This window comes from Pleurodeles waltl, chromosome 2_2 (genome assembly GCF_031143425.1).
Source record: "Pleurodeles waltl isolate 20211129_DDA chromosome 2_2, aPleWal1.hap1.20221129, whole genome shotgun sequence".
NCBI lineage: Eukaryota > Metazoa > Chordata > Amphibia > Caudata > Salamandridae > Pleurodeles > Pleurodeles waltl.
In genome coordinates this window covers 6,389,632-6,417,121 of record NC_090439.1, presented here as the reverse complement: position 1 = coordinate 6,417,121, position 27,490 = coordinate 6,389,632, and the positions used below count along the sequence as shown (strand labels likewise).

General features: G+C 42.5%; 1 protein-coding gene across 2 annotated transcripts in view; it reads right to left on the bottom strand.

The window, feature by feature from the left end:
- Positions 1–27,490, bottom strand: part of CNDP1 (carnosine dipeptidase 1) — a 409,207-nt gene that overhangs the window by 337,348 nt on the left and 44,369 nt on the right. Inside the window, exon 1 of one of the 2 annotated variants that reach the window (XM_069219418.1) lies at positions 19,242–19,277. The exons of the other annotated variant lie outside the window; for it this stretch is intronic. The gene's annotated coding sequence lies outside the window, so the exon portion shown is untranslated. Of the gene's footprint in view, positions 1–19,241; positions 19,278–27,490 lie in introns of those variants that run through there. 2 annotated transcript variants of the gene reach the window in all.

Genomic DNA, 27,490 nt, shown 5'->3' with positions numbered 1-27,490 from the left:
GAACATTGATTTTGAACTGAGTGCAAATCTTGTAAGTTACAACGAATCATATAAAAGTGGCACTGTTGAATTTCTTTTACTTAACCCGGCCTAAAGAGTGCCCAACAAAGAAGCTTGCAGAATAGCCCAACTTGCATTCAAAATCTTCTTAATTCGAGAATCAGAGAATTATTAGCCTTTATATGTGCCCCCCTACTCATCTACTGCTCACCCTTTCCCATCTTCTCTCCCATCAGCAACTAGAATGACAACTTGAATTTGACCAAATCTCATCCCCCTTCGCTCAGTGGTGTAAAGAGGCCCCCACATCCTCTGCGGTGTGGGGGGAGGGGTGAGTTCCACAGGAACGTGGCCTGAGAGCTCCTAAGTAGGCCGAACGGGGGACCCTCCATGTTCTTTGAAGAGGGGCCATCACGTTTCAGTACGCCACTAACTTTGCTAACCTTGAATCACTCGACTTCCATCACCTCTTAACAGTGCCAGGGGTCACACTCAAGATACAATCTTCTCATCAAAAGGACTTATCTAAGATACAGGAAATGCTCCCATTAGCTTGAGGGATCACCACATCATCAATTTCAACCTGAACCTTCCCTTAGCACCTTTCACACCTACTGCCTCAAAGAGAAGAATGTATATGAGACCGTGGAAAAAAACTTGATCTATACTCCCTTCTGTCTGAACTCTGTGTTACTCTGCCATTGGCAGAACAATTGCCAATCAATTCCATTTACACTTATCGTTCCCTGATTGCTTGATATAGTGGTTGTCTTTAAAACCTCACATCACCAGCAACACCAACCACCGTTTGGTCAGCAGATTCAACTTCAATGTAAAGAGAGTCAAAATAGAAATTAGAATCCTTGAAATACAGTGAAGGAAAATAACTCTCAGAGGCAATGTGGCTAACTATAGAACATTTTAAAGTAATCTCGGAGTTCCATTATTCGGATTGCACCGCCACTTCCAGTCAGGACCCCTATGATTCCTTGGCGTACCATTTTATAAGGAACAATAACATTTTTGAATTACACTCTTTCAAAAATGTTGTCATCGACTCCTTCCCTGAACAATTATAAAACCTATTCACACTGTCACATACTGTCACACAGCTGGAACTCTGCTACTTCAGCATGTTGTTTACAAAGGATGCCACTTAACTAATCAATGGCAGTGTCATTCAAGGCTCACCAGCATGCCAGTGGCCCCTAAAAATTAATCAAAAACATATTTCGTGCATCAGTTGCTGCCATCATAGGCACCCTTTAATGCTGCTTAACCAGTAGGGCCTGGTGAATTACAGATCTATAGCAAATGCACTGTTTCTGGTTTACCCTATTGAAAATGTAGTTGCTCGCTGTAGGGTTCTGACAGGGAAGAGGGATTGAATCTGCACTGATTGCTAGCTTGTGCAACCTCAAAATACTGTTGATCCGACCTGAGCTCTCATTAGCTTTTGACCCTGTTACCAACAACTACTCCAAAGACTGGGCAACACAGGAAATCATGCTATGCTTATGAACTTTATGTCCTATTCCACCAATTGAGCCCACATGGTTGCCCTTCCTCCGTTCTGCTCTGCACATTTCACATTTCAGGTAGATGTCCCTCGATGTCTGACCACAGCCCCTCTGCAGAACATACCACTACCCTCTTTTGGAACTAAAATTGCTGTCAATGCCAGGAAGAGGTAGGGCATGGCCACTGGCACTTGGCCTTTGGCCTGGATATGGCTTGGTATCATGTCAAGAAGAGAGGACCACTCCAGAATCCATATTTTTCAGGTACTGTGGCACTAACTCGTAAAAGTATATTGGCTATTTTGTTAGTTGGCTTCAGTGTTGCGCTTCTGTGTACCAGTAGCTGGAACTTGTGCTCAGGCATCATCACCGTAATGCTTTTTTATTACCACTCCAGCTCCCCGCCAGCACCACTGAGCTAATTTTAACCCTTAGAACTCATTTTTAATTGCCTGAATTCCAACCTTGGTAACCTCCTGTGAGGAAGACAGGACCCCCCCAACACCCAACTTGATAACTGTAGCCGGTTGTTTCTGAGTGATGAATCGGGGATCCCTTAGCCTCTGAATTCATTGCAGGTCCCAGTAGCTAATAAATTATACTCTCCTCAGCGCACTTACTACTCCTAATCAAGTATTTTATTTACATTTAAACAGCGGCCAGGATGGGAAAATGTAAGACCCCTGCTTCAAACAAGTTCAGTTCCTCTTCCTCATCCCTGGATGGATTAATTAAACTTGCTATGGGGGAGCAAACAAGGAAATCAAACATATAGAATGTCATCTCTCTGGCTTTCTGACAGCTGGAGTTGGGCCTGGACTCACACCACCAGAGGGCTTGGCCTCTGAGGGCTTGTGTAACATTGCGCAAAATCAAGGACACAAGACAGCTTTAGGTCCAACTACGAATAATGACACTCTCTCTGCCAAGCCTGGTCTGAACTAAGGATTGGTCATCACTCCATCAATGGCCCTCCAGCAAAGCTGAAAAGGTGTCAGGTGTCTCAGAAGCCAGATCCACCTGCTGGCCCCCAATCTAATCATAACATGGACCCTACTTTATTTAACTCACTGGCCTTAGACTCTTTTCAAAAGGTCTTATTAGACACTGTGCTGGATGTGAAATTTGCTTGTACCTTTTTTATTCTAGGTTGGGGTCTATTGAAGAACTTTTAACTAGTCCTAAGGCAAATGGGGTATTTCTACTGCTAACCAATCCACTATGTGCTCACAAGAGGTTGGAGGGTCATCTTCACCTTCTACAATGTCTTTCCCTGACCTCGGCCCCAGTATACCCAAATCTCAGAAAAGTCAGTTTGCTGATACCCCTTCAAACCTCTTTAATCTCCTGCATACTTAATCACAACCCTGTATACATGATGGGATATCTGGGACATCGAGTATGAGTGATTCTAACATCTTGAGGGGAGGCCAAAGTGTGGGTAGACCCCCCCCCCCACAATCCCACATGGGGTATGCAATATCCACGTCCAGCCAGGATTGCTAACTTAGCTGCCTCATACGTCAGACCTCCGACTGAGGCTGCTCCCACCGAAAACTTGTCATGACCAGGGGGGCTGGAGAGTGGCAAAGTAGAGAGTTTGGATGCCCTAACTTGGAAGAGATCAACCTACCTCCTGCTTGTTGTCCTTACGCGGTAATAATGGCAAATGTACCACCTTTGTCTCAGGACACAGTTGAGTCACCCGTTTAATTGAGAAATTAAGTTCTGCACTGGTTACTGTCTGTCAATATTCCCAATCACAGCTGCAGGTTCTGCTGACACGAAAGGTGGGTTGGATAGGTCCGTCAGAAAAATCCTTCAGTGGAGACTGTGTCATTATAAATTTTAGGCACTCTAGGTTTGCAGAGATCATTTTACATAATGCTTCATCTGTCCTCTGTTGGGGGGGTAATGTTTCACTCCATCCCCTCGGTTTCTTTTGCAGGCATTTAGCCCAGACCCTGTCAGTCCATTCTTTAATTTTACTAAACCCCCCACAAGGGACATTCAGCTTCCACCGTTCACACGCTCAAATAACTATGACACCCTAAATGATCTGCAGGCCATAGACTGACGTTTGGCAGCTGTGGTCACTCCCTCTTTGGGTGGTTTAAACGACCCCATAGAATCCTCTAACCCAACTCACAGTCATGGAACTATGCTTTTAGTAGCTGTTGATGCAACTGCTCAATCTAACAACTCCTGGATTAGTAGTGGGCATCGATAGGAGCCTTAGTCAGGCTGATTTAGCCACCTCTATAGTCCAATCAAGTTATAACGGAGTTTGTGATACTGTTTCATGGAACATCTAAGGGCTTATGAATAACTTTTCAAGACTTTCTTAGTATCACCCTCTCCACTCATATAATCTGCATCCAGGAATCCTGGCAGGTGACGCTTTTGCATGTTGAAGTCTTCTCCTCCCTGTTTACAGCAGCAATTCCGTCACCTGCTGGTCATGCTAAGGGTGATTTACAGATGCTGATTTCCAACCTGTTACTATCAGAAGATCTGTTACAGCCTCTCCTTTCCATCAATTTGTTTGATTGACTTTTAAGGGGGTATGACGAGATTATAATTATTAAAACGTTGTGTTTGATTCTACTCGCTGCGAGGTTGTTAGTGCTCTGGAAACTGACTTAGATGCGTTCCTATTGCAAATTCATGTCCAATTGTATGGGCTAGGGATTTTAATATTCAAATGTGAAGTCATTCCGCTAGACGCATGTGTGGCCATACTAATTGGGCTGGGGAGGGCACCTTACATTTTCAACACAGTGAGTATGGTGAGGGTTTAAATACTTTAATTTACAAATATGATTTATTGATGACGGAGGAACATAGTTGTATAGGCAATTCCCAGACCCATACGTTGTGGAAAGGGGTGCACATTCTAGGATTGATCATTTTTTTGATTAGCTCTACATTCAATCATTTGGTCCTTAAAATTAGAATTAAATGAACTGTAGTCAGTGACCATAATCCGATAGCGCTAGCTATAATTTTTCATGCCAACTACTCTGTAGCCACCACTAAGGTCTTACACATTCTTCCTGTTAGACCAAACAGAGTGCATATTAGATGGTTGTGAACTGACCCAATGTGCATATTGCAAGGCTTTTAATTCAAATGGCAAATTAATTTGACACTTGCCTAGACCCTGTGATGAACAATGACAATCTGGTTTCTGCTTTGAGCTTATCATAGGGGCCCTTAATTCTGTTTTGGTACGCCCTGTTAAAACTGTGCTGTCCGTAAGACAGTGTTGGTTTAATCATACAGGTACACAGGGTTCCAAAAAGCTGAGGCCTGCTCTTCACAATACCCCGAGGGATCACACTACTATTAAAATTCTAAAGGAAACAGTATAATGAGGTGTTAGTAGCTAAGATGAAGGAGCTGAGGGAAAAGGCCTGGCTGAGTCTCGTACAGATCGCTGAGACCATCGACAATACCCTGCATTGGAACCCCGTAAAAGCCCCTTTTCTGAATACTGACTCTTGTCCGAAGTTAACACCACATGTTCCCCTACAGGTGAGGGTTGATCGTTTTTAAAATATTTTTTACCCTTTTACTAATAGTGAGCAAAGGACTTCTCTTTTGTCCACAGACAGATCAGAAAGGAGTCCCATCCCACCAAGCAGTCTGCCCTTGGAATTTACGTTGGATGAGGTCCTTGATGCTATGCACAAATGTGCAAAAGGGAAAGCTCCTGGACCCGATGGGGTCCCGACTGATGCCTTTAAAGGAATAGACGAGCTGTGTGCCCTAATCCTTACTCGAGTTTTTAATGTGGGGTCATCGGGTTTTGTTCCCTCCTCATTGGTTAAATCTATCTTAATTACTCCAGTCAATCTAACTAACAAACTCTCATACCCGCGGCTCAAATTAACTCATAATAATACTAAAACTGTACTCATTATTAAACGATACTAATCCATCACTAATTCTTGTTGGGTTCCGGAGTAGCGTGCTACTCATCGAAAAGCGCTTCGAGGCCTCGTCAGGGGTAGTAAGCGCTATATAAATACGATTACAATACAATACAATACAATATTGCCTGTTTATAAGAAGGGCAATAGGTATGACCCAAAGTGCTACTGTCCCAGTTCCATTCTGGTTTCATGTGCGAAATTCCTGGGTAGGGTTGTATTGCAGAGATCAGAGGACTGGGCATCCGACAATTCCATACTGTTAGTGGCTAGTACGGATTCAGAATGGGACTTGGAGCAGTGGAATAATGCCTCAATTTTGAGCTTCTGATTAGCAAATATACTAGAGCCAAGCCAGGCCCACTTTATTTGTGTCTTGCAAATCTTAACAGCACATTCATTCTAGTCGACCATTCAATATTGTGCTATACTTTGCTCTATTGGGTACGTATAACTTGCGGCTTTGCCATGCACTGCTAATTACCCCACAAATTACGGCACTCTTTGATAACATATTTGCAGTAAATATTTGACGAAAAAACTGTGCATGGCAGGGGCACAAGTTATAGTTACCTTAGGCTATAACAGTTGAATTTCTATGGTTTTGTTCTTTTAAAATGTGAGCCTAACAATAACGTCACCGTAGCCTTTATTTTTATACACACATATATATATATATATATATATATATATATATATATATATATATATCTTTATATATATGTATAAAAATAAAGATATATATGTGTGTGTGTGTGAGTGTATATATATATATATATGCAAAACAGAAGAGAGAACTCTGGGTAGTTCTCAGGTTTAGGTGGCCATATATATATATATATAGCAGACGCCAGTAGGTAGTTATAGTTAGGGCCATGTTTTAATAGAAAAATTATTTTTTTACTTGTCTATATCTTTGGCGGTGTTTGACAAATCTTCACAAAATGGTGATCCATCAAGTGAGGACCAACAAAAAGGGGGGGTCAAAAAAGGTGTTTTGCCCATGTTAATTCCCATAGGATTTTTGAAGATGACTACAGTTCAAACCGCTCGACGGAATTACATCAATTTTGGCAAAAAGTTAGCTTTTGGTCCGCAGATTACGCTTTTGTTATTTGGTGTAAAACCATTCAGTAGTTAAAGAGAAATTAAAGGAAAACCAAATTTGTATATCTAGGGTAGCAGTGCTTCCTTTACAGATTTGCGAATATTAAGAGCTTGTGCAGAGATCTGCAGAGATCTGACTGGCTGCCAACGCTTCAACAGGCAGTGTTGGCAGCCATCTTGGGACTCAGCTTCAGCCGAGTCCCTGAAAAATAAGACAAGGGGCCAGGGTGGGGACGCCCTGATCCCATAGCTCTGGTGCTGGAGTCCCGGAGGGACCCCGCCAGGGCAGAAAACCACTTTTTAAAAACATTTTTGCAGCAAATTCGCAAGAAGGTTGCAAATTCTCTGCAAATGTTTTTTAAAAAACAAGCGTGGTCTCCCGTGCTTATTTCATTAAAGCCCCCAGGTGGGCCAGGTCCCGGGGGCTTGTTAATATATTTTAAAAATAAAGGAGGGGTGTGCACAGGGTATCCCCCCTAGGGCATGTTTATGCCCTGGTGACCACCACCTCCCTGGGCTCATATTTATAGGTATGCAGGTGCCAGTGCCGCGGGGACCGCCACGTCCCTGTGGCAAATCATGAAATTAATGCAGGAGGTCTGTGTGCACCCCTGCAGCCTCAGGGACTGACACCTCTCTAGGGAAAAGAAGAAATTAACATGGGGGGCCATGTGGTCCCCCTCAGCACCAGGGACCATAATCTCTCCACGGTAACTCATTCATATTAAAGGGGGGCCGTGCAGCTCCCCCACCTCCAACACACACACACACACACACACTGTCAAAATACAGTTGACATGGAGTTAGGTTATGAAAATCTATACATACTTACCGGTCTATATTTTGGTCCTCAGTATTCTGGTAACAATATCATGTTAATATTCCTAATATTCCCTCTAGAAACATTCTGGACCTACACCTTTTCTGTAAAGACACCTGACATCTGGAATGAGTGCATAGTGATGATCAGCAATGACCTATAATTGTGAAAAGCAACAAAGATCTGCTGTTTGCAAAAATATAAAGCATCAGTTTCAGGTTACTCGGTGTGGTAATATGCAGGTGTAAACTGCAATGCTTTATCGCACTCTTTGGCATTTCATTCGTACACATAGGCTGTGCTACGAGCCATGACTGGAGGACACATTTGAACTTCATTCAGAACACAGAACCTACCATTCTTTGGCTCCAGCTCAAACCAAAACTCTTCCAATCAGACATCAAAATTTGAGTAGCTACTTACTCATCCTTCCAGAAAGTGCTTTCCAGGCTTGTGCAGGTAGGTACAAAAATTAAAACAGAATAGCACGGTTTCATTGAAAAATGACCCTCATTACAGATTCAACATCTTAGCATATGAGTGTGGCACTCCAGTATGATTTGGGATAATGGTGGCATAATGGTGTACCCACGGGTGAGTAAAGGTCTCTAGAGTTGGTTTATCGCTTCGCAGTAAGTGGTACAACATATTTCTAGACCTGAGCTTTCTTTTGACGTTTAACTCCTGTCTGGTTGTGTATTCTTTGTTAGCTATGACATTCAAAATACAAAACCATTGATAGAGATCCAATTTAACTAATACATTAGTGGCATAGAAGTTAGCATATTGTGACTTATAAACCTTCATTTAAAATTCCTAACAGAGAAATATTAACATGAAATGTAAACTGTGCATGTTTGAATTATGGTGGGCAATGTGGCCCTCATTCGTATTTTAAATTGCGATTTAACGTGAAAGATATTGTGCATTTATATTTGAGTAAACTACTGACATGAATGAATATTTAAAGTATTATTTTTATAGTACTTATGTTGATTTAAATTAATTTATTAACATGGGTTACATGTGTGCAGAGAAATAAATGCATGTTTAAATTGTGTCCTAATATGCCATGAATAATGTTTGAAATTAAATTAATTGCTTTTCATATTTGATTCAAATTGTAAGGTGCGCAATAGATTTTATGTGCTAATTGTATTAATGTATATTTAGGCTTCATTAGCTAGACTAGGCCTGAAGATTTATTTTTGCAGCAGTAGAGGAAAACTACTTGTTTATTCTGTTTCCCTCTGACCTGAATTATTTCCTAGTTTGCTGTGCTGAAAGTCCTACTGTATCGAAGACGGAGAACCTGTTTCAATGTTAACAAAGTAACAGTATTTGTTCCAGCTGTTGAACAAGACAGGAAGCCTTATTAATTTCACATGAGAATTGGTCAACTCTTCGGTGTACAGTGAGAAAGGATCTCAAAGTTACAACAAACAAGAAAGTATCATGTTTTGGCAGAACTGGATGAATTTATTGAGATGATCATGTATTTTTTCTGAGAAAATCTCGAATAGTTGCAAACCAGATGGGCATGTGGAATTCTAATTAGATGCTGATTCTTGCGCGCAAGATGAGCCCACCTGGAGAACCAATCAGAAACTGATAGACATTTCTAGTTAGGTAGAGACTTTTGAAATTTTTAGTTAGCTGAGTGCAGTTGTCGTCGTGATGGCTTGCTGAAGACCCTTCATGTGATGCTGCTTTCTCTTCTCCTCAATTCCTAAGACTCTCAGATGTCCTATGAAGAATTAAAGTTATCTTTTCTAATTACCCCACTTATTTATGCTGTTCAGTACTAATATGCCCCATCAATTCTGAACTGCTGACCCACCATATGTGCAGCCAGTGTTGCACACTGTCCTGATGTTGCTGTCTTCTGATGCTGCTAAACGTTGAACGCTCTGCTTGGTGAAACTTTTCTGTCTGTTGTCCCATTAGGAGAGGTCTGTAACTAAATGTTATTAACTGAATTTTGATGATTTACTGATGTCACCATTATCTGCTTTGAAATCTGACTTTAATGTGCACATTATAGCCTTGTTAATCTGTGTCATACTTTTAGAGTATTGGTGTTAGGTAGGCTTAATCTTTTTAGATGTTTTGGTCAACCTATGGTTTTCATGTATGTTAATAACTTAAGTTTTATGCATCATTTACATTACATTAGCTTTGTGAGTGTAATAAAGCTTTGAAAATGTATTCAGTTTGGAGTTGTGTTTCATGGTTAAATTGGTCATGGTGCTTAGAATGTTTATGTATTTGATGTTGTTGTTTTAAATTGAATGAATCCATTTACCACACTTCTTACTGAGTCCCAAGATCCAGTCGACCTCCAGTGGTGGGGTAAGGTATGGTGTCTCACCAGAGTGCTTGCGGTTTCTGAAACCAAGGCGTGAAGAAGACTTCCGTGGGTACTCCAGCACCACTGAATTCCAAGATTTTGTGTACTGCCTGGTGCATCTTTAGGGATACTGGAATGTAATGGCCATTAAATCTCGATTTATTAATATATGAGGAGTTGTTACCACTTATTTGACTCTGAGTGTGGAACAGGAGTCTTTGGGGAGAGAAGCTGGAGAGATGTAACATCCAATATTCACCTGGGTAGCCGAATATGGGTCCAGATTTATGGTGGCCGAGTGCCTTTACAACACAACATTAGCACCATTTTATTTTACGCTAATGTTGCGTTGGAAGGGCAAAAATGCCATCCCATATCTTGTGCTACATTGTGCCTGCACCAGGCACTTTGCAACACACACAGAAAGAGGAAAATGGCTCAGAGGATTGTTTTTGTGCAGGGATGTGCCCCTTCCTACAAATAAACAATCCTGTCTGCAACGCAGTCATCCTTGTACCATTGCACAAGGGTGCCTTTATTGGCAAAGGCAGCCAAAAGGGCAACAGTGCAAGGAAAGGACAGGATTGCACAGTATAATGTTAAATACAGCGCATCCCTGCCCTTTCCCTTTCATGCAGCGCATCAAGGTGGCTTGCTGCGCTGTGTGATATATTGATAAACCTGCTCATCGGTGTCCCGTTAGGTCTATCCACCACTGCTGCCAGGTCTTAACAAGTACTGACAAAGGCAATAGATTTGATGTTAGTAAAGTCTGAGAAACACACACATATTTGTAAACAGAGTAAGATAGTTATAGGTTATGATGTGCACACCCAACCCAACATACCCACCGGCACACATTTTACTCAGACAGCACAAAAACAGGCAGCTATGTATGCAGCTAAAACGTGCACAGAAGAGTATGCAACAGCTCTGTGAACACTGGGGAAACGGAAATTGCCAATGCAGTACCTGTTCAGTGAATGTGACTGCTGTACTTTCCGTGAGGGAAAGCATGCATTGCTGCTGCATTGTACTCAACCTGTTTGGTATATTTATATGAATCACTTGAGTCTAACACCTCCTGCCCTCTATGCTCCCTCCTTGCATCATGAGCTTCTGCCTTGCATAATGTGTTTCCCCTAGCATCCTGTGCTTTATGTTGCCGCCTCTGCTCCCCAACAGTTTTACTCCTTGTGCCACATCACTAATGTAAAGTGCCTATCATTTTGGCTTCTGTATAACGAAAAGAGATTCAGCAAGTTTCATTAACATACAACACAGGCACAGCATGGTCTGTTGCAGTGCAAGCTTCCCTAACACAAGCTACAGTCACAGTTTGTATGTGAGGGATTACAGGACGTGAGGGGTAGAACCCTTATTAAGGGGCTGCAGAGTTTGTGGTTGTTAAACATCTTTGACTTGGAAACTGTTTCTGACCAACAGGCCCCAACCTCTGTGGGTAGGGGGGTGGGGTCCATAATTGATCATGTCTTTATGTCCACCCCACTGAGAACTTTGGTCCGGCAAGGGGGGTCCAAAAGCAGAATTGTAGCGGTCATGACCCCCTTACAGTGTCCCTGACCTTCCCCTGCAACAGGTCTATACAGGCGATTGTTGGGCTGGTTGGCCTGAGAGCAAAAGTTCAGGGTCAAAGGATATGCTGGCGGCAGGCAAATATCCCACAGGTGGTTGAGAGTATGGTGAGCAAAAACCTCAACCTGATAGTAGGGATTCTCTTGGCAGAGTCCCCTTTACCGGGGGTGGTGATTGCGGCCGCTGATAAAATAAATGGTTCCATCAGAGCTATCTTGAGCAAAAATGTAGAGGCCTCTCCTAAGAATCAGGGTGGATGGTTTGATAAAACCTGTCATGCAGCAAGGAAAACCCTGAAGAGGGCACTCAAGATGCAGCCTAGAGATAAGATTTATATGAACAGTGTGAGGGAACAGTATAAGCTTGCTTTAAAGGTGAGAAAACGGCAGCTGAAAGAGCAGGAATGAGAAGATTTGGAGTTTGCGTCTCACACAAAGAATTCAAGATTATTCTGGAATATAGTGAAAAGGGGTACCCTTGAGACAGGTACATCTGAGGGTTTGGACTGTAATATTCCTCGCGATGCGTGTGTGAGTCACTTTTGTAGTCTCTTTTCTGGAGTGACCCTTAATGAGGAATTGGATGAATTGGTTGATTTCACCCCAAACCTGTCCATTGGATTCTCATTGGAGGAGGTAATCGTTGCCCTGCAGGAAAGCCCGAGTCAAAAAGCGCCTGGAACTGATGCGACCCCATGGATCTGTACAAGTGCAACTCGCAGTTGTGGGCACATATTATTGCGAATGTCTTAAATGCGGCAACAATTTTAAGAATCCCCCCTCTTGGAAACCCACCTGCATTTTTCCTTTGTTTAAAAAGGGAAACCGCAGTGACCCCAAGTCCTATTGCCTTATTTCACTCCTAGACTCTCTGGTGAAAATGTATATGAATCACTTGAATCTAACACCCCCTGCACTCTATGCTCCCTCCTTGCATCATGAGCTTCTATCTTGCGGAATGTGTTTAAAAAAGGAAACCACAGTGATCCCAAGTCCTATCGCCCTATTTCACTCCTAGACTCACTGGTGAAAATGTATATGAGTCACTTGAATCTAACACCCCCTGCACTCTATGCTCCCTCCTTGCATCATGAGCTACTATCTTGCATATTGTGTTTAAAAAGGGAAACCACAGTGACCCCAAGTCCTATCACCCTATTTCACTCCTAGACTCACTGGTGAAACTTTTGGGTGGCATAGTTTTGCGGTGCATTGATGAATGGGTGAGAGAGCATGATTTGATGAGTAGTGGGCAGTATGGTTTTTGGGATGGGCTGGGGACTCAGGAGCAGTGTTTGAACTTACTTTTGCTGATTGGTAAATACACTTAGGCGAAGGGGGATACTCTTTACCTTGCTTTTATGGATCTTAGCAGCGTGTTTGAGAAAGTAAATCTTAGTAGGCTATGGGGGCTCCTATTCACGATGGGTATGGAGAGACAAATTATGGAGCTACTGCGAGAGCTACAGTCTGGAACATATGCTTCTGTGAGATATGGGACCCATGGGAAATGCACAGAACCTTTTAATTTAAATAGGGGTGTGAGACAAGGTTGTATTCTTGCTCCCATCCTGTTTCTTTTGTATACAAATGGCCTGCAAAATGTCTTGGTTGATAGACGCAAGGATGTCTCAAAAATAAATGGAGTGAGCGTGCCTTCCTTTATCTATACGGATGACGCAGTGCTATTGGCTCGTACTATGAATGGTCTCTGTGTGGCAGTCAATGCTTATGTTGACTTCATGTCTGACTTAGAGTTGGAGGTCAATATTAGCAGAACCCATTTTATAGTCTGTCGCAAACCACTGAGTAAAGTAGGGGCAGTTGCAATTAACAGCCAAAAAATCAGTTGTGTGCATAAGTTTCCTTATCTTGGTGTGATTTTGACGATAAAGGGTCGTGGGCCCTGTATTTCGAGGCGATGTGCATGATTTAATGCCGCCATAGTGGCTACTTTTGATTTTGCAGCGAGAGTGGGAAATAAGCCTATATTACCTCTGCTTGAGGCATATAGGCACAAATGCCTTATGGTCCTTTTGTATGTGGCACCAATCTGGGGCTACCCGGGTCGTATGGCTCCACAAATAGAGGAAAATCACTTCCGTGGAAGGTTACTGGGGGTTGGGCCAAACACTTCTGGGTGTTGTCTACACGAGGAATTGGATTTAGAGTCTGTGGGTGACAGCATCAAAGACTGCCACCATCCTATTATGGATCTCTGTGTGGACTAATGATTGTGCCTCCCTAAATAGGGAGGTGATCTGTGATCTCACAAACTGGATCTCCAACTGCGCAGACATCCTTGCTCCCCTCAAACGCACGCATCGACAGACCAACACCAAAAAACCTCTCTGGTTCTCTGACACCCTCAAAGAATCAAAGAAAACTTGTTGCGCCCTTGAGAAAGCCTGGCGCAAGGACCGCACCGCTGACAACATGACCGCCCTCAAGAACGCTACCCGCGAACACCACCACCTGATCCGCGCTGCCAAAAGGAACTTTTTCACCGACAGACTGGACAAAAACAGACACAACAGCAGAGAACTCTTCAGCATCGTCAAGGAGTTCTCCAACCCCAGCGCCAACGTCAACGCCGTCACGCCCTCACAGGATCTGTGCGAATCCCTCGCCACTTTCTTCCATCGCAAGATTAGCGACCTCCACGACAGCTTCGGACACCAGACCCAACCATACACCACCGAACCGGCATCCACGGCCATCACCCTCAACAACTGGTCCCACATCAACACGGAAGAAACCAAATCCATCATGAACTCTATCCACTCCGGCGCCCCTTCGGACCCCTGCCCGCACTTCATCTTTAACAAAGCCGACGACATCATCGCCCCGCACCTCCAGACCATCATCAACTCTTCTTTTTCTTCTGCTACCTTCCCCGAATGCTGGAAACACGCCGAAGTCAACGCCCTACTAAAGAAACCTACGGCTGACCCGAGCGACCTAAAAAACTTCCGCCCCATCTCTCTTCTGCCTTTCCCAGCCAAAGTAATAGAGAAGACCGTCAACAAACAGCTGACCACCTTCCTGGAAGACAACAACCTGCTCGACCCCTCACAAACCGGATTCCGAACCAACCACAGCACTGAAACCGCCCTCATCTCAGTCACTGACGACATCAGAACCCTGATGGACAACGGTGAAACAGTCGCCCTCATTCTGCTTGACCTCTCGGCTGCCTTTGACACCGTCTGTCACCGCACCCTAATCACCCGCCTCCGCTCCACCTGGATCCAAGGCCAGGCCCTGGACTGGATCGCCTCCTTCCTCTCAAACCGTTCCCAAAGAGTTTACCTCCCTCCGTTTCGCTCAGAACCCACCGAGATCATCTGCGGCGTACCCCAAGGCTCATCACTCAGCCCGACACTCTTCAATGTCTACATGAGCCCCCTCGCCAACATCGTACGCAAGCATGACATCATCATCACCTCCTACGCCGACGACACCCAACTTATACTCTCCCTCACCAAGGACCCCGCCAGCGCCAAGACCAACCTACAAGAGGGTATGAAGGATGTCGCAGATTGGATGAGGCTCAGCCGCCTAAAGCTGAACTCTGAAAAAACGGAAGTCCTCATCCTCGGCAACACCCCGTCCGCCTGGGACGACTCCTGGTGGCCCACGGCCCTCGGCACCGCACCGACCCCCACAGACCACGCCCGCAACCTCGGCTTCATCTTGGACCCTCTTCTCACCATGACCAAGCAAGTCAACGCCGTGTCCTCCGCCTGCTTCCTAACCCTCCGCATGCTCCGCAAGATCTTCCGCTGGATCCCCGCCGACACCAGAAAAACCGTGACCCACGCCCTCGTCACGAGCCGCCTGGACTACGGCAACACTCTCTACGCCGGGACCACAGCCAAACTCCAAAATCGCCTGCAACGCATTCAAAACGCCTCGGCCCGCCTCATCCTCGACATACCCCGCAGCAGCCACATCTCCGCACACCTGAGACACCTGCATTGGCTCCCTGTCAGCAAAAGGATCACCTTCCGACTTCTCACCCACGCACACAAAGCCCTCTACGACAAGGGACCGGAATACCTCAACAGACGCCTCAGCTTCTACGTCCCCACCCGCCTCCTCCGCTCCTCTGGCCTCGCACTCGCTGCTGTCCCTCGCATCCGCCGCTCCACGGCGGGTGGGAGATCTTTCTCCTTCCTGGCGGCCAAGACCTGGAACTCCCTCCCCACCAGCCTCAGGACCACTCCGCTTTCCGGAGACTCCTAAAGACCTGGCTGTTCGAACAGCGATAACCCCCCCCTTTTTTCCCTAGCGCCTTGAGACCCGCACGGGTGAGTAGCGCGCTTTATAAATGTTAATGATTTGATTTGATTTGACTGCCTGGCTTGCAACTGAGGCCTGAATATTTCTTGGTTAGCTTATATCAAATAGGCTGCCACACTTCTTGGCCGACCAGAGATCTTTAATGCCCCACAATGTTTAAAATGCGCTGATAAGCGTTGGGTGAAGGAGAACTTACAAAAAAAAAATTGTGAAGTAATAGGGAAGCAGAGGAATTAATGAAACCGACTGTGAAGGACTTTTTAATGCTGAAGATGGAGGCGGGTCCTGAGGCGTACCTTTTGATGGCTCAAAATTCTTGGAAAAGGGCGCGTATTACTCGCTTCCGGCTTGGCATAATCAGAAGTAACTTGTATTTCCTGCTCGGCCAGTATGATCCTAAATCTATACAAATTTGCCCGTGAGATGGGACTTCTTCACAGACATTAATTCATTTTGCCCTGTTTTGTGACTTTTATGCACCTTTTAGACGAAGATTCTTATTACTGTTACTGAACAGTAAGGGTTTTGTGCAACATAGCCCAGCTTATCTGTGTCTACGTATAGTTCCTGATGCTTTGGTGTGTGTGTGGGTGGGGGGGTATAAATGGGCTAAATGTTGGCGGAATAGTGCCAATTTTTAAACGTGTTTGATATTTATTTAATGACAAGTAGATGATTTGGGATTTTTACATTTTTAACAAAAATGGGATGTATTTATGTGTTTTATGGTTGTATTTTATATAACGGAATAAAGAAAGATTGAGTTACAGTATAACTGGTAGCAGTATATGCTGACATGCACACAGAACAGGTGCAACATGTGCAGCAGCAGTTCAAGATTCCCATGTAGGGTAAAATAACATTGGCTACTGCTTCCAGGATGCTAGGTCTTGAATGTATTACTTAATCGTACAAATACCTTCTCTCCATTTGAAATTACCAAATGGCCTTTACGCAAAACCTTGTACGTATTTTACCACAAATAACCTACAAACTATGTTAAATGTTTAACAACAAAACGGCTGTATAACAATTGTTATAACTGTTAAATACATTTTATCCAATTCATAATGGGTTACCTTTCCTATATGTGTTATTACAAAAGTCAATAAAAACATTTACAAACACTTGATGTGCTTCAAATACCATAACAATGTCAACAAGCATTATACCTTGCATGTTGGCGCCACCATTTCCATTAAAGGGATTAATATTAAAGTTTCAGTAGTGGTACGGGGGCTCAGAAGGTGTGAGGGGCCCCTTTACACCTATTATCACTGCCATGTTACTACTCAATTAAGGGGTTTGTGAAACTAGTTGAGACTTTCGCTTTTCCTAGTCACTGAGGTAAAAGGTAGAAGCAACACTGCAAAATTAAGCGACAGACGGGGTAGCCAGTTTCACCAGAACTTTCATGGGTTTCCATGTAATGCCATAATAACTAAATTGAGGCCAGGTGCCCGATGTGACCCACAGGGTATCCTCACTCAGGGTTATTTTTAATTTAAAAATCCAACAGTGACAACACTCCCTCAACCTACATGAACAGCTAATTTATTCATTTCATAAAGCACCAATCAGCCAGCAACAAGAGCCTTAGATACCCAAACTTAATTATAGAAATAGTGGTGCAAGCCCTAAAAATAGGTGGGGACTAAGTAACATTGACTGTGAGTAATAATATTATTTTGTCATAGAAGCTGCAGCACTTTCTTCCATTCAATATTTCCGAGGATGAGGTAAATGAGGAAGATAAAGATCAAGTCAAATAATACACTGATGGATTAATCTTATCTCTTGGAATATTTGAATAAGTGCATCATAACCTCAGACATCACTGTAAGCTTTACTTGATGACGTTGATTCCTTAGGACTCTCAAGTAAGAAGCAGAAGAGATGTAGAAAGTCAGATTTTGTAGACACCTCCCATGCTCCGTCAGAGAAAGAAGGCGGCACTTCAAATACACGGGGTAGTGAAAAGGGAACCTCAGGATAGGTTTCTAAGATTTACCCAAGAACCAGGGGCCAGATGTAGCAAAACTAGGTTTTGCGACTCGTAAATTGCGACTCGGAGCGACTTGCAATTTCCGAGTCGCAAAACCATATGCAGAATGGTGTCTCAGACACCTTCTGCGAGTCGCTATGGGGTCGCAAAGACCCACCTCATTAATATTAATGAGGTGGGTCGCCTTTTGCGACCCCATAGCGAGTCCCTGCACTTACAGGGATGGTGGTCTGCTGAAGTCAGCAGACCTCCATGTCTGTGACTGCCTTTTAAATAAAGCAGTTTTTTTAAATTTTGCAGCCCGTTTTCCTTAAAGGAAAACGAGTTGCAAAATAAAAGGCATAACGAAACCTTTTGGTTTCGGTTTTTCAGAGTAGGCAGTGGTCCATTGTACCACTGCCTACTCTGAAAAACCCTTATTGGCAACATTTACAAAGGGGAAGGGGTCCCATGCGGACCCCTTCCCTTTTGCAAATGGGTTACCACCAGTGTGACACTGGTGGTAACTGCGAATTGTTTTGCGACCGCATTCGCGGTCACAAAGCAATTTAGATTAGCGATGCGAGTCACAAATAGGAAGGGAACACCCATTCGTATTTGGGAGTCGCATTCACAATTTGGAGTCGGTACCGACTCGCAAATTGTGAATGTGCATCGCAAACGGCATTTTACATGGCGCAAACTGCGAATTTCGTAGTTTGCGCCATGCAAAATGCTTTCTGCATCTGGCCCCAGATAATTAACTTACCAGTGGTGTGTAAAAAGATAAACCAAATTTACTCTTTCGGGCATTATTGGTCCATTTGCTTCCAGGCTCTCAATGAATTCTACGCTATTCCAGTGGCATTGGGCCCCCTACAGAATGTGGTGAGGAGCTTTGGAGACTCCCATACCTCAAAGAAATGCATAGACCTTAGGCTTAACAGGCGCCATGAGAGGGACCGAAAAACTTCATTAAAAGGCATAGGAAAGGCTGGGTATGCATCAGAGATTTAGTAATGTATGTTAAATTAATGTATGCAGGGATGTGCAAAGTTATGATTTGAACATATCCTTTCCATAGTTTAACTAATGTTTCATAATAGTGTTCCCGGAATGTTTTTGCCCTGATTCTGCAAATGCATCCGACAAATGTATCTGTTTCTGGGTAACTACTCTGTCTCAAAATCAGTCTTATTTTCTATCAGTGAACCCTCAGTTTTTCCATTGTCGGGGACTCATGTGATTCAGTAGTAAATCGGTAAAACAACAAAAGAAGTACTGGAATTCAACAGTAAGTCGGGAGTACAAACCAAGAAGTCGCTGCTACTCAAAGCAAAGTCATTGTAAATCAGGCCCAGAATTTTGTTCTTGTAGGTCAAAGGTGTTGTTTCTGAAGAAAGTCTGGACAATAAATGAAACATAGGCCCATATTTATACTTTTTTAGCGCCGCATTTTCGTCATTTTTTGACGCAAAAGCAGCGCAAAAAATGACACAAATTCGGCGCAAAAAAGTATAAATATGGGCCATAGTACTTAAAGCAAATGTCTGATTATCTATTAAATGTAGTTGAAGGTATGGTAAATGCATTGAATGCTTATTTTTTGTGAAAATTGATCTTACCTGGCTCGGAAGGTTCTCAAGACTTGCTCTCCTAAGTCCAGTTCATGGCTACAATGAAACTTGAACCCTTTTAAATATAACGTTACTCAACAAGCCGAGTTTATCTTTCCTAACGACTTGCTGTAATTGTATAATGGTAGTCCGCGAAGCTAAAAATTAACTTTTAAACCAAGATTGAGTTCAGCAGAAGTCCTGCTGCCAGCAGTTTTAGCACAAGTGCATATACATGCTTGAGATCAGTGATTGCCAGGAGTAGACCCGTGCCTTCTGAGGAGTTCAATTGTTTCAGTTGTTTACATGTTTTCACTATAATAAGAGATATTTGTTAGGGTAGGGGTGTGCTGAAATATCAAAATAACAATGGGGCAGCCCACTTCTTTCAACTTGGAATGTGTAAAATTAAACTTCCATAATGCAGGCACTTTTGCGTTGTGCAACTCAAGCGACCCATCACATGCAATTGCTACGTGACATTTTGCACAATTTTCACTTGGTATACATAGAAATGACTTTGTGTAATTTAAAAGCAATTTTGCGTTATTTCCCCGACATTTCTCATACTTTAGGTGGGTGGAGTGGAGTGGATCATTACACGATTTTGCACACACCTGCATAGAACTTAATTCATTGAGCATTATGTGGATCCGTGCACGAATAAAAGCAGCGTCTGAAAATAAAATCCGAATCCTGATTCACAAAATTTGCGATAGGTAGAATGTTATATTCCGCGAGTGTAATTCCGCCTATTACAATTCCACATATGTTTTGGTACTATTAGACGTGCATGGTTATTTATGGCAGGAATGTGGTCATTTCATGGTGGCCCACCCCGCACAAGTAGATGAACACCCACAAACGTGTACATGTTTCGCTATTCACATATTCCTTGCGCTTGGTAAACGCATACAACTTTGCTCCTGCCTTGAGCAGACGTAATTGTGCTGCAGGGTGTCAAGGAAGGTACACCCTACATATTTACGTGTGTACGAGGGTGTACGGAAAAGGTTTGCTCCATGGGAATGATTCTTTTCTCATGGACATAGAAAGTTAAATAGGCTAATAAACAATTACCAGAGATTTACACACGTTTTTACGTTATGGGAAATGAACATGCTTAAAGGTTACGCGTTGGAGTACTCCAACAAATTCATGGCAGACCTACATTTTCTGTAGTCCTTTGTACATTATACAGACATCAGAATGTTTCTCCAAAAGTTAACAGAGCAAAGGTTCGACATTTTACTACTGGACTTGGGGCCAGATGTAGCAAAGGGTTTTACCCATTCTGTGTTTATGGGAAAATGTGTTCGTACATATGGCCCCTTGTGAGCTGACCCTTGTTTGCGTCTTAAGTTTCAGTGTAACTCTGTACTGTACAGCTGCCCTCGGGGCACAATAGGAGCAGGGCGACCCGAATACCTGCGTGGAAGAAGCTATTAATTAGTACACATTGCTGACCTTTGTTCGATGAGCCAAGCCTCATTCATAGCTGAATATGCTGTAATAAACTACCATAAAGTGTCTAACCAAGCAGATTGTCGAGGTGAAGAAAATGCCTCCACCTTTGCACCCTCATCTCCTTGACTGAAGGGTGTCTGGAAAACCCTGCAATTGAAAATGTTGTTTTCCTTTCAATCAGGCATTTTGTATTTCAACATGAAACTAGATTCAGGTAGGTGTCAACATATGTATAAGGGTCAGCGCTCAGACACTCCTTTTGGATGAAACCAATTGTTGACATTACCACAACGGTGACACTGACATCCTGCAAGATAGTAAGTCGATTTTAAAACCACAATGGGTTAGATGGAAAGGCCAGCATAAGCAATAAGCACTGGAAAAAACAACAGTCCTGACTATTTCATAAGTGAAAGTGGTTCTCCACTGATTGAAACAACGTTTAGGTGTGCGGTTAAGTGGCCAAATGTGATAATGAGTAAACCTTTGTATGGACGAGTGAGTGCACCGATTGATGAATGAGTAAAGTGCTGTAAAAGTATAAAGTGAGTGATTTAATGGTTCATGAATTTTAAATAAGTTAATGCACTGAATAATTCCAGGATGAATTTGTGAGTGCATGAATGAATTGATGAATGAGCACTTGGATGGATGCAGAGAAGTTACACCAATTTTATAGGTAGAGATCTCAAACAAAAGTAGTAACAGGGTTATAAAAATGTCGAGAGTTACCAAGTTTATACATGTGCAAAAATTACAAGGCTGGACACAACTGTGCCAAGAATGGCCATTGTTAAATAATTACCAACATTTTGCCAGTGCACTTATTAGACTCGGAGTGGGAACCATTGTTCCATGAGGATGTGCAATATGTCAAGATTTTTCACCATTCTGCTACTGCAAGCATTACACAGGAGTGGGCATGATCATAACAAGAATATTCACAATAAGTGAAGAACTGCCATTGCGGCCGATAAGTTTGTTCAGATTTGTTCCATTTCTCAGTGATCCTTAGAGCATGTATAGATTTACACAATCACCCACTAAGTTCAGCTGTGTGTTTATATGTGCATTGCTACTCAATAATAATTATTACATGTTGAAATGTGCCCAATAGCTCCATAATCCTTAGTGCATACTCAGATTTGCACCATCACTCATTCATCTTAAATGTATGTTTTGATGTTGAATGATTTCGTATGCCAATATATTCATGTTATACAGTTCCTACTAAGATAATAGGACTGTGTAGGATGGCAGAACTCCAGAATGCAGGGGACTAAGTCTTTCTACTCCATCACAAAATGCTGATCCAATTCCAGTCAAGCTCACTGTGCCTTACCTGAACCACTATACCTTTTGGGGAAAAGGTGATTGTGGCAACTTGAACATGACACTAGGATTCCAAAGGAAGTTGTGGAAACTGATCTATTGTTGTATTACTCATGCATGCCCAGGCGAAAAACGAGAGATACAAGACAAATGTCTAATACATTTATTGAAACAATCATAATTTTGCAGAAAGACAACAAGCTGCGATAATTAGGCAGATAAAACAGAGCAAAGTTATCGGCATAATGAACATGGTAGAGATGATGAACAATCCAACCACAGTAAATGAGCTCTACATCATCTAGAGGTTCCTAATTAACCCCAAGATTACACTGAAAGCATAGTGGGTGTACCCTTCTGCCTTTCCCAATCTAAGGGATTAGTCTCAGCCCCACACCTGTGGGACAGCGTCAGGAGTCAGCATGTAGTAATGATGGCAATCCTCTCTGGAAGCTGGTAGATTAGCGCCAGCAGGGCTGCATGTCAAACACATTGTTAGTCCCAGGATGTTTGCGGCTAGAATGCCCCTTTGCCCCTTCCGGGTCAGTGAATTGTTACATAATAAAACCACACTGTGTTAGAAGCACAGCTCTGATGCAGTTTTATGTCTAGAGGTTAGAAGCTGTCTCTTGAACGGGCAACGTAAGCACTAGGATATCATGTACTGTGTGCATAGCTTTAAACAGAATGCAACTAGTCATATCTATTCCTAGAAAACTATCATGCAAGCGCAATGTGTCAAATAGCACAATTAAAACAATGCAGCTAAAACGTGTAAAATGTAAATTATTAAAATGAAGCTAAGAAACAGGGGAACTAACTCAGGTCCAAGAGCTCATCACAACTGTCAAAACAGATAAGTTGATTTAGAGCTATACAGAGCAACATTATTTGCAATCAAGTAGCAATCTCTGAAGTGGACATTACCTTGTAGAAGGCTCAAGAAGCCATCCTTTCTCTTCCTAATAGTAAAGCCACAGGATCACATGGTCCCCCTAGTGAATTACACAAGGATTTGGCTGAACAGTACAATGACATTGGGCCCTATTCACAAACTGCATTTTGTAGTATGTAAAGTTGTACTACAGTAGTACTACTCACTTACTACAAAATGCAATGCACAAACCTCCAAGCATAAATCTCCACCACTCCTATCTTGTCTATGGGGAGATCCTCACACATGTAAGTTTAGTACTTAGTTGTACATACAGGTGAGACTGAGGAAGTGGCTGGAAAAAGGGGCATCATTCCTACTAAATAGGAGGATCTTAGGGTGGAGTAAGGAGGTATTTAGGGAGGATTGGGGAGGGTTTAGGCAGGTGCGTGCACCCACCCACGAAAGGGTAAGCTCAATGTTATTCACAAACAACAATTCTAAGGTTACTGTAACCAAAAATGACCCTTAACAGTAGTAAACGTCAACCACTGGTACTACAACAACATCCCACACAAAATTTTGGTAGTAGGGACTTACAATAAATCCCTGTAGAAAATAATGGTAAATGAAATGAAATTATTTAAACTTGTTAAAAACAGAAGTACATTTAATTCATTGTTAAAAGGATGTAAAAATAAAACAATTTATTATGTTATTTTACAATATTTTAATACTCTTTTAGCACTTAAAATGTAATGTAACATTATTTTGTGTTAATAGATAATGACATTATTTTTATTTAATTCCATGCATCACTTCCAATATTTTTACATTAGTAATGATACCCCTTTTTCCAGCCACTTCCTCAGTCCTACCTGTATGTGCAACGAAGTACTAAATTTATATGTGTGAGGATCTCCCCATAGACAAGATAGGAGTGGTGCAGATTTATGCTTGAAGGTTTGTGCATTGCATTTTGTAGTAAATGAGTAGTACTACTGTAGTACAACTTTACATACTACAAAATGCAGTTTGTGAATTAAGTGTAACTTTATCGTCTGATTACGGTGTCTTATTGTTACGGCGAGTGCGCTCCCTGGACTATTCCGGAATAGTCCAGGGAGTGCACTCGCCGTAACAATAAGACGCCGTAATCAGACGATAAAGTTACACTTAATAGCGGAGTCCCACATTGGTTTGGACACAGAGGAATGAATACAATCAGACATTATAGAACATAAGAAAATATACGGGAAAATACTTGAAAGGAATTTACAGCCCTGATGAAGTCATGGGGTACAACCCTGACGAAACACGTATTGGCGGCAAGTGGCAAGTGATGATTGGGACTCACGGCTGGAAATCAAGATCCAAGGAACAAAAGACAAGAAAACTGACTTCAAATGGACTTTTATTTGATGTATGCCTTATATATATATCAATAGAAAAGTTTATTACACTTAAAAAAAAAAAGTTAAAATATGTTTATTTTAAATACTGATGTAAATTAATTTTACATATTTAATTTTAAATGTGGAACAAAACTAGAAATGCTAGACCATTAGTAGCCTAATTTTAGATTTAATATTTTGTTAATTGAAATATATCAAATGAAATCAACATTTTGTTTTACAATTTGTTAAAATAATCCCACTTAAATAAAATGTTATGTATATAATTAATTTGAAATAGTTTAATTATTTTATAAAAAAATAAAGTTATATTTATTTTTAACTGGAAAAGGTTTTTTTTTAAATATTTTATCATAAAATAATAAAATAAAAATGTATTTTTTAACTATGTTTACATTTTTAAAATTAAATTGTATATATATCTACAACAGCATCAAAAATAGTACAACGCATGCACAGTGTTGGTAGTGCAGAGTTTATTGGACAGCAGGGACGCAAAACACCCCTGCTTTTCGGCTAAACACCTTGCTGACCCATAATACTGCAAAATGTTGGTTTGAAAAAGGCCTACAATGCTGCTCCATTCAGTTCCATCATAACTAGAACAAATGTCACCCAAATGCACTGGTCTTCAAACAATTGGGCAGACCCTTTTAATATGACGGGATATCAAGGGGGGGCGAGGCTCTAGGGAAGAGTAGTTTGTGTGCCTTTTAGGAATACGGAACAATCTCATTCTGACAGACACTATTGTGCTTCAGTGAAACACATCACAGAGACTGTGCGCCACACTGGCATGGGCCACCAGTAATGGTGCTAGCAAGCCTTGCCAAGTACCACGCATCATGGGTTAGGTTAAAGCATAATAATGTTTTCTCCAAGTGATGCATACATTATTAACTCTGATATGGCTCCAGATGCTCTCTCAGTTAATGTGGCCGAGAGCAACTCGAACGGTGTAGAAACTGTTGAATTCCACGGCCAGGGAGCCCGTGCTGGGTCGAGCAGAGGTCGTGGTTGCCACGGCCATCAGGATCACTTGCAAGTGCTGCACCCTTCCTTTCATCCCCACCTCCTTCCGGACACAGCTGAGGAACGTCACAGAACACGCACCCAAAGAGGCATCAGGCAGCCAGCCTTCCTGAGAGAGAACCGCGCTATCAAGTTTGCGGTTCTGCAGCGTCGCACCATGTCAGCAGTGACGTGGCTGCAGGATGAGGACTTTAATCACGCAAGTTTTATAGTCTTCGAGTCACTCAACAACAAACTGCTCAAACTGTCAGAGCATGCAGCAAATACAATATAATAAGTCAGAGCCGAAACACTGACAACCTCATCAAAATAGATATCGTTTCTTCCTAGACGTTGAGAATCCAGCAGATTTTTACACTCTTTACTGTTGCACCTTTCCTCTGATTTAAACTTTAGTACTTTGTCTCTCCAGTATGCTGAGCAATACTCACTCTGCAGTGGACTTCTGGTTCTGTTCGGTTATTGTGTGCTATATTTCTCCCTTTGCTCTGGCCAGCACAGCATGTCTTCAGCGCACACACTAATATTTCAGGGCACTTATCTGAGTAAATGAAGGAGGAGTTCTTACATTGAATAAGCACTTGAAGTGCTTTGCAACTACTTCCACACTCCTTGAGCATAACTTTGCACAGAAGAGGATCATTTTTGTAACATGCCCAATTACACAGACAGAACTGAAGTGTCACACACAAGCATTAGAATGTCACACATAAAGACACTGAAACATTGACATGTCACACATAAGCAACATGAAAACGTGACACTTATGGCTAGCCAGTCATGCCCAGGCTGGGAATAAGTGTCAAATGGGGATTTCAAATAATGACAATGCCAGACTCCCTTAATTCGGATGGAGGATCATTTTTAGGATGACAAGTCCGACTGTAGCATGTTGGTAATCTTACATCTGAGAGTGGGGTATTAAACATAGCTGTAATGCTTGAAATATTAAACATGTTCATAGTTGCTAAGTGGCCCCATGTTCAGCTCAACCCCTCAACCAGTCTTGGTGTTCTGGCCAACAGAACATTGCATTTTGGAAATTTTTGCTTGTATTTGGGATGTTAGAGAGTTTCTGGATTACTTTTAATTGTTGAAAGCTGAATCCATGTCTTGTGATGTTTGTGCTGAGCAAATTAAGCCTTAACCATGTTTTCCACTTCTGTATGGCTAGTGATTCCTCACAGGACTATTACTTATGTTGTAGTTGTTTTGCATGCTGACATTTTGGAGTTATGCTGAATATTAAGTGCCTTAGTATACATACTGTACATATGTGCTGTGTGTTTTTATGATATATTGCATTACCCAAGTCATTTTGATGGCATCTTTTCAATCTACAGAAACATATCTGCACAACTGTTGTACCCCCTAGAGGCACATTTACTATAATTTTACACACCGCGGCAGAGCAATGAAACCTACTGTGCTGCGTTGCTTGAAAGGGAGAGAGCAGTAATGCTCCATATTTACAAACATATGGAGCATTTCTGCTCTTTCCTTGTGCTAGGTACTGTCTGCTTCCTACTGCCAATGCAAAAAGAGCAGTTGATGGACGGAATGTAGAACAAATCAAACATTCAGCCCCAGTCACAGATCTGGGTTTAATCCATCAGTTTTTTTGGTCACCATGCCATTCCAGTTTGGACCCAGCCATATGCAAATCAGTCTTGACCCTGTTCCCCATGGGAACAGTCCAGCCCGAACTGCCAGACCAGGTCCTCGCTGGACCAGAAACAAGCATCCTGGGACCGGTTTTGGGGTATCACCCCTCTTCAGCCAGGCTAGCTTGAATCTGGTGGAATAGTGAGCACGGGACCCACGTCTGGGCATACCCTTCCCACTTGGGGCGACAAATGCAAAGAGAACAGTCAATGGACGGAATGTAGAACAAATCAAACATTCACATTCACAATGCAGGCAGTTTTTTTGTGCAGGAAAGGACACCTGTTAGACTTTTCATCCTTGGCGTGGTCTCCCTTAACTTTTTGCCTCTGTTCCCCAGGTTGTTGATGTGTGCTGGACTCTGATTTTACTGTTTTTGTTACTCTGGGCACTTTACCACTGCTAACCAGTGCTAAAGTGCAAGTGCTCCTGTTTAAATTGTATGTAAGTGGTTTATCCATGATTGGCATATT